This window comes from Ornithodoros turicata, chromosome 2 (assembly GCF_037126465.1).
Source record: "Ornithodoros turicata isolate Travis chromosome 2, ASM3712646v1, whole genome shotgun sequence".
Lineage (NCBI taxonomy): Eukaryota > Metazoa > Arthropoda > Arachnida > Ixodida > Argasidae > Ornithodoros > Ornithodoros turicata.
In genome coordinates, this window is record NC_088202.1 from 34,895,870 (window position 1) to 34,908,139 (window position 12,270).

Below are 12,270 nucleotides of genomic sequence, written 5' to 3' on the forward strand. Positions count from 1 at the left end.
CAATCTTTCTAGCCCTGGTATCGCCAAAGGTGCATTGAAAGCAGAAGTGCGCACTTTTGCAAACGGCAATTGCACGCGAGACAAATGCGAACTGCCTGGCCGTAGGTCAGATGCGTGACGTCCACCGTAGCTCCGAACAGCTCAGTGTCGACTGTTTCTCACATGGCCCGTGCAGCCTTATCGGGGAAGGATTGCTGGACAGGTAACTGAATTGCCGGAAGAAAAAAAAAGAAAGGAAACAGCCAAACAGCTGTGTGCTTAAGTACGTAAGCTGTACAGTGTTGGACAAAACTTTACGGAACGCGCGAACGGCGTATATTCGCTTCGTAGCGGCACCCAAGCCGCAGGCAGAAGCGGGCAAGTTGACTCGTTCAGAGGGATGGAAGAGTGCGCACATAGCAACCTACCGCGGTAGCATTGCGTTTGAATCCAATAGACGGCGCAAAGCTACCGCGTTGGGTCGCCACGTGCGCACAGAACAAAGTGACGCTTCCGTCTGCTTCCTTGGTGTCGATCCGAAGAGAAAGGAAATACACTATTCGCGTGTTTCGTAAAATTTTGTGCAGCACTGTGCAATCTCAGAATGTATATAAAGCCTACTTCCCACTTGATGACGCGATGACGTCTTCTGGGCGGACATTGGGGACCTCCAGCCCCTTCGAAGCATTCTCGAGGGAACTTACGTCCTGTCATCCAGTATGGTGACGATGTCCAAACCGCGCCTTTCTCGCCTGCCAGTGTTTTTTTAGCATTTGGTTCTTTCTTGTGTTTCCTTGTTCTCCTGGAGATTGAACCATAAAGCACAAAACTCGCTCGTTTGTCGACGTAACCACTCGCGCCGCGACGACGTGTCGGGCGGAACAAGCTGGGAGGTAGGCATTGCTCAAACGTTAGCACGACGGCGTTCGAGCACTCATGTACAATGCACTGCAGTCTTTGACTCCGTTATTCTTGTACTTTGCTGACATTGCGCTGTTGCATGTTCCTGACGCTACCCCTTCGAACGTTGCACCAAAGGAAAGAGCCTCCCAATAGATAGATTGATTAATGAGACATTGGAAGGCACGAGAGAACTAAATTCTTCGCTTTACGCTTCTTCTCATTAAAATGTTACCAGCATGCGTGACGTAGTAGTTTGGATGGTCGCCTTCAGTGCCGAGACTGGGAGATGCCACGGGTTCGCATCCCCGCTTCAGCCGTCATGTCGACGTATTCCCTGGATTTTTCGGCAGACTTACCACACGTACGACTCCCTCTGACGTCCCGCAGGACACATACTAATCACCTGGCCCCCATTCCTTCATTCTGTCCTGTCTCCGTCTGTCCACGACTGTACGCCGTTGATAGCCACGGTTGCTTCGCGGCACTAACACAGAATAAAAAAATAAAATGTTGACGCAAAAGCAGCCCATAATCCAAATCCAAGTCAAAGCCAATAACCAAATAATTAAGCCGAAGCAGCGCAATATCGCTGCCCAATATTGGCTGGTTATGTGCAATGCTGGACTAATATTGGGCCAGTCTTGCCGATATGCAGCCAATATTTGGCCAAGTTGTTGAGGTGCTTGTTGTTTTCATTTAAAAACAGGACTTCACCACGTACTATCCGCTACGCCAACGTTTACGCTGACTCATACGTGCTCCTTTTTTGCGCGCATTCCTTTATGGCAATTAATCAGACTTGTACTGAAAAAATAGCTGAGTAGAGTACCAAATACCCAATAGTGAAAGGATTTAAGACAGAGTATTAAATACTCTTGAAAATAAATTGTTACTGTCTAGATACTTTGACGACGTCACATTCGAAATCGGTACCAAAGAAATACGAAGAGGGTGAGAATGGCACTACGAAAAATGTTATTAGCTCGCAGGAACACCCGCTTTTCAAAATTACTATCCTGTAGGCTCCCCCGTATTTGCTCTTTTGTTTGTTTCTCGTTAAATATTACCCGAATACTGAACAGGCACTCTACAGGTGCTAACGAATGCTCTACAGAAACGACAATTTCTTGTCATTTTTCTCCTTGTCGTTGCTTTAAAGGGACAGTCGCATTCTCCGAGGTCAATTTCGAAAGTAATGCGAATTCTAATTCCTTGCCGTCCACTGAAGTGGGCCAGAAAATACCATTTCGATGCGCGGCTTACTTTTCGCGCACGATGAAAAAGAAACCGGAATACTTGCGCCCTCGCTCTCTAAAAGTGGGGGCAAACGTCACACGGATAAGGCCAATCAGCGCGCGCCCTGGGCAAATGCGAGCCGCGCGCCTGTTTGGCGATCGCGAAGCGAAGGCGAAGGGAGCAAACATGGAGTCGGAAAACGAGAGTGATGTTTCTCTGTCTGGGGGAGATTCTGACGAACATGTTAGCGGTAGCGGCGACGAGTTAATGCTGGATGATGACCCATACTCTACGGACCCAATGCCTCTGGAACCCGCCGACCATCCACGAGGTGTGGCTGCGGCTAACCCGCGGGATGACATTTTTAGGTGACGTATCTCTTTGCATTGTTGCCGTCGGATGTGCGAAAGAGTTTAGAATGTTGAAATTGTTGTCGGCAGGTGTCTGTGTGGAGTCTGCGACCCACAGGAGCCCGACGAGCGCCTGTGTTGCCATTCTGTTGCCAGGGTGGTAGAAATGTGCAACAGTGCCGCCGTGCAGTGCATAACACAACACCCATTACTCAGGAACATCTGCCTCCGTAGGGAGCTTCTAGTGGTGTACGCGCCTCAATTCTGTCGCTATGATCAACATTTTAGGCGACTCAATCCCCAGGACCACAGGTAAGCCTGCTGCAGTGCTCTTCCATTTGCTATGATTACGACCGTAATGATTTTTTCGGTTTAAATCACCTCCCATCAAGATTCGGAAGGGTAAACTCGGGTGTTGTTGGTTATGCAAATTGTCGCACCTAAAGTGGACAGGGGTTGTATACAAAAGGGCGGCTATTCTCAGCAGCTTTTTGGCCTACACAAATTTGTCCCCCATAAATCATAAGCGTGGCCGACAGCCGTGGAACGATCCAGAGAATCCTGGTCCAACAATTCCATTAGGAAAAGTGAAGCAAAACAGTCGCCTCAGCTGGTCTCGACATGCTCTCAATTATGCCAGTTAGCCATGGCCTGATTGGCAACACAAAACCCTGATTGACAGATATCCAGTGGGAATTCTGAAGGATAGTCTTACAAGTCTGAAAACAGAAGCATTTGAGGTGCCAATGAATGGGGGGGGGGGAGCATGTTAGTCAATAATGTAAGAGTCATATATTTTAGGAGAAATTCGATTTTGCCAAAATTGGAGGGAAGCTGGTTTGGGAGGGAGTTAGCAGTTGGAATCGGGTTCATCCTGAAGGAGGCGGACCATTTTTCTGTTGTACTATGTTGCACACCTGACAACCTTCCACATCCAAAATGCGGGAGAGTGTCTGTTCTTCTGTTCTGGCCATTGTCTTCCCAACACTGCGGGAGATTTGGCAGGTATGCAAATGCCCACAAGATTGCTAAACAAAAAGAAATGTCATGTGGAGTTGTCTTTTCCAGCTGCCTGAGGTTCACGGCATACTCGTCATTCACAAGATGGGTCTGGGGATACCTTGGTCCAAGGAACAGACGACAAGTTCCTGGTTGCGTTGTCCGATCCATCAGGAGGCAGTTCCCATCTACGTCCTATCAAGGCTATCAGCGTTAGGACCATCGAAACCAGGCTGTCTTGACAAGAGAGACAAGGTGGTGCATACTGATGGCTGGAACTGGAGACATGTAGTGGCAAGGCGAAAATTTTGCTGAGATAGGCACAGTTTGTGTAAATGAGCCCTTGGTCATCCCCCTTGCCTCCCATCAGAGGTTTCCGAGGATACTATAGATGTGTGGTGTACGGATAGGTTTATCCGTACACCACACACCTATGGTATCCTCCAAAACCTCTGATGGGAGGCAAGGGGGATGACCAAGGGCTTACTTACACGAAGTGTGCCTATGTCAGCAAAACTTTCGTCTTGCAGCAATTTTCGTTTTTTCGTCATTGCAGTGTGCGGGATGTTTTATCGTGTCACTGTGTATCTCCAGTTGCAGTCAATAGACTGTCTGTCCGTCTGTACAGCAAAAACTACTACACGTGGCGGTATTAGCTCTGGCATCACATCCAGACTGTACAGCACTAAGTTAGTGCCGAGGTGGGAATATTTTGAACTCTGTGTAGTTGCTCTGTGTAATTTGCGGTCTAGTGACGGGAATAAAGAATGACCCTATAATTGTAACGATTTATGTACAGTGGAGTATGACAGAGTGGGAGTAACGAAATAGCATAGGTTTATTATAGGAAGGGAGTTGCCTCAGGACAGAAGCCGCCGATATTTCGAACAGAGACTGTTCTTCTTCTGGGCACCGTCCTCATCATTGGCATGGTATTTAAAGGGTTAGGTGTGACGTGTTTAAAAGTTCATGCGAATTGTGGGTCAACAGCCCGGAGGGAAGAAAGGGTCCGTACGGGTTTTTACGGCCGGAGTGAATGGCCGCTCTGTTAGAGTGTGCAGGGGATTATGTGAACGAAGTCATCTAGGCTCCTGACCGGTTACTGAAAAATGGGGGTTCACGAACACGTGGACGAAATAGGACAATAGGCAAGAATTGGCAATCGTAGCAAAAGATAAGGAGGTTAGTGGTTACGTGGAGAAAATTCCAGAACGAGCAAAGGGTTTTTTTTGTTCTTTTTTTTAGTATTTGTAATACAAAATTGTGGCATGCAATAAAGAAAGCAGAAGGCAGTGGCCATGCAGAACATAACTGATGATAATGGAGATAGAAGGGAAAAGCATATTTTATTTGTGAAGTGTTTCCAGGGTGCCTTGTGATTTGTTGATACCGGACGGGTGAAGAGCGTTGAGATAAGACTCCCTATCACGTCTGTCACGTGTGGATCTAAACCCGGTTTCTAGAATATATAGTTTAATGTTGTCAAAATTGTGACCAGGAACCTTAAAGTGTTCGGCGACTGCTTTGGGGAGTTTGTTGGACGTGTCGGTTCTGTGTCCGGTAAGGCGGTTGTTCATTTGTTGGCCGGTTTCACCAATGTATTGCATAGAGCAGTCGCCGCATTGAATGCAGTATATGACATTGGAGCTTGTGCATGTGAATGCGTGGTTAACGGCGTGGGTGTAATTGCTGGCAGTGCTTTTGATGGAGTTAGCGTGTTGAACGTGCTTGCATGTTTTGCAGCGCGGGAGGTTGCAGGGTCGTGTTCCCGTATACGGGGCGCTCGTTTCGCTGATTTTGGCATTGACTAAGGAGTCTGATAGGTTTTTTGCGCGTCGGTATGTCACCTGTATGGGATGGGTGAATATATTGCTAAGTCGGTCACTGCTTTGGAGGAGGGGCTCGTGCTTCTGTAGAATGGCTTTGATGTTTGGAAGTGCGTTAGGATATCTTGTGATGAAGCTTATTTGGCACGCGTCAGGATTTTTTCGGTTTTCCAGAACCTGGTTTCGATCGAGTGTGAGTGCCTTGCGACGGAATTCGGTTAGGAGGGAGTCTGGATAGTCCCTTTGGGCAAGTGTACTGCAGAGTTCGTCAAGCTTCTCAGCGTAATCTGTGTCGTTTGAACAAATTCTGCGTAGTCTTACACTCTGCCCATTATGAATTCCAACCTTACAGTGGCGCGGGTGGTGACTCTTGAAGTGAAGGTATTGTTGTTTGTCAGTTGGCTTTTTGTATAGTGTTGTGGTGAGGTTGCCGTTGTCCAGTGATATTGTGGTGTCGAGGAAGTTAATGAAGTGAGTTGACTGTTGTGATGTGAACTTTATGTTGCTATGCGCGGTGTTCAGTAGATCTACGAACTTTTGAAATTCATGTTCACCGTGTTCCCATATTATCAGTATATCCTCGATGTATCGAAGGTACACAGTGGGTTTTAATGAGAGGGCGCTGAGAACTTTGTTTTCTAAGAACCCCATGAAGATATTTGCGTATGTGGGTGCAACAGGTGTGCCCATACTTGTACCGTGTACTTGTAGGTAGTATTCGCCATTGGACTCGAAGTAGAACGAACGACGTACGAACAACGCACGAACGACGAACGAACGACGCACGCGCACATCACGCAGAAAACACCGTTGACTACCTAATCACCAGCCTACCATGCAGTCAACGAACTTTCAACGAATGCGAAAACTCATGGAGAAACGTAGCCGATACCTACATCATCTACGGATCTACACCCACCACCTGGCTCACAACACAGTACCTAAAGGCCTCACCCCTAAAACAGTTCCTGCATTAGGAAAACTGACACCTGAACTAGGGCTAGAGTGGGCATCAACCCTTAACAACACAGCCCGTACGTTTCTAGAGATATTAAAGAAACAGGCTACGATCCAGGCCCATATGAACAATATCAGTCTCATCGACGCGGAGGCAAACACTCTCGAACTACACATTCAACAACTCAACCGCGAGCTAGCTAACAAGGAACACTCAAAACTCGGAAAACCTAATTCCAACAACGACACGGATACCGGACCCACTAACACGACACACGCAGCAGCCGAACAAATAATTTCCAGCACCACAACCACAACTCTCCTCAACATCGCTGAGCCACCCCGAGAAAACGCTGACGCAAGCACCGTAATAGATATATCACGCTCACTAACCAGCGACGAACTACAAGTCCTCTCTAGGGGGTTAACATTCTGCCCTACACTCAATTCTGTTAACGAATACGAAATCCACAAAGACATATCAGACTTTGCGAGACGGCTACGCCTTAGAGAATTCTTCGCTCATACAACACAAGAAAACAACAACGACCTCCGACTACCATCAACCTGGACACCAAATCACGGCCGAGAACCCGCATAAGACCTGTACATTAAACAAGTAAGCAACGACATCCTTCGCGGTATTTCCCAAAGCTCGCGTGGTCACAACCTCACTAAAACACAGCGTGACGTCATCAAAGCGCTAGCTGACAGGGATGATATCATTATCAAGCCCGCAGATAAGGGTGGGAGTATCGTCATCTGGCCCACAGATAAATATATTTCTGAAGCTCATAGGCAACTCAACAATACGCAACACTACCTCAAACTGGACCATGACCCAACAAAGGAGTACACGGCGCTAATAACCCATACCATACAGGACCTCCACGAACGAAAGCTCATCACACGTGATGACCTCAGATATATCACCCCATCAAACACAGGCGCAGGTCGTTTCTATTTACTGCCCAAAATCCACAAGGTACACGCCAACGAGCTCTATACGGCTGACATCCCCGGCAGGCCAATTGTATCTAATAACAACACACCAACAGAAAGACTCCCGAAATTCCTGGACCACTATTTAAACCATATTCTGACAACACTGCCATCGCATGTACAAGACACACCCCACCTCCTCAGAATAATCAGAGATATAAACAACACTCGTACATTTGGTAGGGACACAATACTAGCCACGCTGAATGTGACATCACTGTATACTAACATCCCACACAACGACGGAATCACAGCCCTCTGCAATACCCTTTCTACAACAAACACCAGAAAAGACACGGAAACCATACTCGCTCTAATGGACTTAGTCCTTAAACTGAACTACTTCGAGTTCAATGGGGAATACTACCTACAAGTACACGGTACAAGTATGGGCACACCTGTTGCACCCACATACGCAAATATCTTCATGGGGTTCTTAGAAAACAAAGTTCTCAGCGCCCTCTCATTAAAACCCACTGTGTACCTTCGATACATCGAGGATATACTGATAATATGGGAACACGGTGAACATGAATTTCAAAAGTTCGTAGATCTACTGAACACCGCGCATAGCAACATAAAGTTCACATCACAACAGTCAACTCACTTCATTAACTTCCTCGACACCACAATATCACTGGACAACGGCAACCTCACCACAACACTATACAAAAAGCCAACTGACAAACAACAATACCTTCACTTAAAGAGTCACCACCCGCGTCACTGTAAGGTTGGAATTCCTAATGGGCAGAGTGTAAGACTACGCAGAATTTGTTCAAACGACACAGATTACGCTGAGAAGCTTGACGAACTCTGCAGTACACTTGCCCAAAGGGACTATCCAGACTCCCTCCTAACCGAATTCCGTCGCAAGGCACTCACACTCGATCGAAACCAGGTTCTGGAAAACCGAAAAAATCCTGACGCGTGCCAAATAAGCTTCATCACAAGATATTCTAACGCACTTCCAAACATCAACGCCATTCTACAGAAGCAAGAGCCCCTCCTCCAAAGCAGTGACCGACTTAGCAATATATTCACCCATCCCATACAGGTGACATACCGACGCGCAAAAAACCTATCAGACTCCTTGGTCAATGCCAAAATCAGCGAAACGAGCGCCCCGTATACGGGAACACGACCCTGCAACCTCCCGCGCTGCAAAACATGCAAGCACGTTCAACACGCTAACTCCATCAAAAGCACTGCGAGCAATTACACCCACGCCGTTAACCACGCATTCACATGCACAAGCTCCAATGTCATATACTGCATTCAATGCGGCGACTGCTCTATGCAATACATTGGTGAAACCGGCCAACAAATGAACAACCGCCTTACCGGACACAGAACCGACACGTCCAACAAACTCCCCAAAGCAGTCGCCGAACACTTTAAGGTTCCTGGTCACAATTTTGACAACATTAAACTATATATTCTAGAAACCGGGTTTAGATCCACACGTGACAGACGTGATAGGAAGTCTTATCTCATATACAAGTTCAACGCTCTTCACCCGTCCGGTATCAACAAATCACAAGGCACCCTGGAATCACTTCACAAATAAAATATGCTTTTCCCTTCTATCTCCATTATCATCAGTTTTGTTCTGCATGGCCACTGCCTTCTGCTTTCTTTATTGCATGCCACAATTTTGTATTACAAATACTAAAAAAAAGAACAGAAAAAACCCTTTGCTCGTTCTGGAATTTTCCCCACGTAACCACTAACCTCCTTATCTTTGGCTACGATTGCCAATTCTTGCCTATTGTTCTATTTCGTCCACGTGTTCGTGAACCCCCATTTTTCTGTAACCGGTCAGGAGCCTAGATGACTCCGTTCACATAATCCCCTGCACACTCTAACAAAGCGGCCATTCACTCCGGCCGTAAAAACCCGTACGGACCCTTTCTTCCCTCCGGGCTGTTGACCGACAATTCGCATGAACCTTTAAACACGTCACACCTAACCCTTTAAATACCATGCCAATGATGAGGACGGTGCCCAGAAGAAGAACAGTCTCTGTTCGAAATATCGCGGCTTCTGTCCTGAGGCAACTCCCTTCCTACATTCTACCGGTTCGCTGGATTTCTACCCATCTACATAGGTTTATTATGTTGTGCTGTGGTTCTACATTAATGTGATGTGAAGTCTGGGTGGTTATAGGTACGCTGCCACAGGTGTGTTAGGAGGGTTCATGTTGGCAGATCCATATCTGGTGTACTAATACGCTATGCAAGTCTGTCCTTTGTTTTCCTCTTCCTGGAATCAGGGGATAACAAAAGCAGCTGCAGCTCATTGACAAAGCACATTTTCCCTCTCAATTTCAACTGCAATAAAAAATCTCAAAAAGCTATAGTAGCATGTAGACATTTATTCCTTGTTAGGATACATTTTGTAGGCACACACTGTGGTTACGCTCCCTGGTGTTGCAGGTGACTGTTCCTGAAAGAAAGGAAAGAACCGATATTATTTCATGTTCTCGGTGTGTAAAAAATCAATAAGGCTATCATTCTATAATGTTCCTCTGAAAGAGTCATCTCCACGCAGGCAAAGCCTCTTGTGGCAAAAGTTGGGTGGCCCTGAAAAGGGCCGTTTTTGTTGCTGGAGACAAGACTGGTGCATCCTGGTCGGCTGTCAAGTTTTATTGCCATTAGGGAGCCACATTTACTTCCGGAACCTGAAATAAGAAAATCAAATTTCAAAGTGTTGTGCAACGCTCCTCCAAGGCATACCACATACAGCATACCAGGGGTTAAAAAAAAACGGAGGGGGGGGGGGGGGCTCTAGGCGAATGCAACCAATGGTGCGCTGTTGCCTGTTGTGTGGATCATTCAAGGGTATGATTTTTGTTCCATCCAATTAAGGGTAATTAAGTCGCTATATTTTAATTACTGGTTCTATCTTTGAGGTGTTAATGAGAGAGTTGTAGACTATCAAGATACAAAGGCGAATGAAGTGGTTCCAGGCCGCTATGGCTCCTGGTTTCCTCTTTTCCCGGGTACAAAAGTTGGAACTCAAAAGCCAAGCTGAGCAAACGGGGATACTCAGATTTGACAGCCATACCCTACGAATGCAGTACCCTCAAGCGCACTAGAGATGAATGACGCCCAGGTTATCTTGGTGCTGTGCACGTATTATTAATCGACGTGGAAAGGACGAGCGGCCCTTCTAGAGTGATAACTGAATCACATCCCCCCCCCCCCCCCAAATATTCTCTATTATGTTTCAGGCAGCGCAGACAGGGAGGAAACAGAGCCCGTATGAAGCGCCTGCAGATTTTTGCTAGTTTTTCCATCATATTTTTATTGTTTGTTCGATATGGGCACAAATTTTCCCAGCCTGAACGATGCTTGGGGTTGCCTTCCAGGTCTTCCTGGGTCCATATCGAGGTTCAACTTTTACTTGAACTGTGGCTGGAAATTTCAATCGGACTGATGACGGATTAAGGTTCTTATCGTGCAAGGATGCGTTCTATGAACGAGGAGGAGACAATTCTGCTCTTTCACAGCACGCCCTTCAGAGTGCGCCGTAATCGACGCGCGTCGGTGCAACTTCCGAAACCAACTTTTGAACCCAGGGAAAAAAGGAAACGAAGGTGTAGTGACCTGTAACTATTTCAGTTGCCTTTATACCTAGACAATCTACAACTCTGTCATTGACACCTCCGAGCCAAGACCCGTAATTAAAAAATAGCGAATTCATTAGCCTTAATTAATTAATTGGCTGGCACGAAAAAAAATAATTGGATGGCCCTCACAACAGGCAACAGTGCATCGTTGGGTTCATTCGCCTGGGGCCCCTGGCTTTTTTTAACCCCTGGTCAACTTATCTTAGGACACGGTGTATGAAGGCCCTGAAGATTTCAGGTTGCATTCTTTCAGATTATTCTCCTCTTTATTATTATTTTTCAAATTCGGGGGGGGGGGGGTAAAAATCAAGGCAATAACCTCATGTAAAAAATTCATGCAAACTCGGGTGGAAAAATTATAATTAGACTGAATTCAGGGGGAAATTCAGCCGTAGTGTAGAAGTAACATTCACCACACGGTTTATCTGGCGTGTTAGAAATTGGACGTAGAGGTCGAGCTCAGGCCAGAGCATATTTTGTGAAAAATTAGCATATCCCTTCCTTCAGGCGCCTAACTGAGTTGGAGCTTTGTGCGCAGTAGCCAGGTTTAACCCTAAACAAGCAAACCTCGATTCAGGGGAAGAATAAGGTGAAACCCTAAAACTTCAGAGTCTAATCATATGCCACCTTTTAAGACAAAATTGGGGCATGCACACACCTTGATTGAAAACGTTCCATAGCCTCTTCCAAGGTTGGCCTTTCACCATAAGAGGCTGACCATGCTGGGCGAGCTTCCACTGCTGGTGGTTCCTTGTGTTTCTCTTTGATGCGACGCAGCACCTCTGCTGTAAGTGCCGTCGCATATTCTGTTGAAGGAGATAATTGCAACATGATCTCACAGGCCAATCGCCGTATAAAGTTTCTATTTCTGTTTTTAATGGGGAATGAACAGTTCACGAACAGAGCAATGGAAAAAAAAAACACCGTTTTTGTGGTAGTTTTGATAGAAACAGGTGATACAGAACAAGCACCAGCTGTTTTCTTTTTTTTTTATCACAGGCACGAGAAAAGCACCATGCACACCCCTTTTATCACTCTGTGAAGTTTTTCATCTACAGCAAAAAGATGGACATCCTGTGCTCATGACCGTAGGTACACTCATGTTCAGCGCACCACTGCCAGGTACATACCGTACGTTGCATCTTCCTTCACAGCTACCACAAGCCATGCCTTCTTAACCTTTGAAGGCTTCAGGAGGTACTGCTTGGACCCCTCTTTTTCCAATTGTGCACGGTCGGCATTTTCGTTATAGTGAAGTACGCCCAGTTGTGTCCTACAACATGAATAATGATGTTACAACGTTCCTTCGAAAGGCCCGCCATGCATGCAAATACCTGGCTAGCATTCCCTCATCATGGAACGAAAAATGTCCTTGGCGTAAAGT

The 12,270-nt window shown here is 46.4% G+C and overlaps 2 long non-coding RNA genes across 2 annotated transcripts in view; both read left to right on the forward strand.

The window, feature by feature from the left end:
- Positions 1–276: 276 nt before the first annotated feature.
- The window catches only part of LOC135383348 (uncharacterized), a 499,267-nt gene continuing 487,273 nt past the window's right edge, over positions 277–12,270 (forward strand). The window contains exon 1 of the long non-coding RNA XR_010419825.1: positions 277–872. This is a non-coding gene — a long non-coding RNA (uncharacterized LOC135383348). The remainder of the gene's footprint in view (positions 873–12,270) is intronic.
- On the forward strand, positions 1,864–3,742 carry LOC135383341 (uncharacterized). Its single transcript, XR_010419819.1, has 3 exons — positions 1,864–2,486; positions 2,559–2,780; positions 3,537–3,742. It is a non-coding gene; the product is annotated as an uncharacterized LOC135383341 (long non-coding RNA).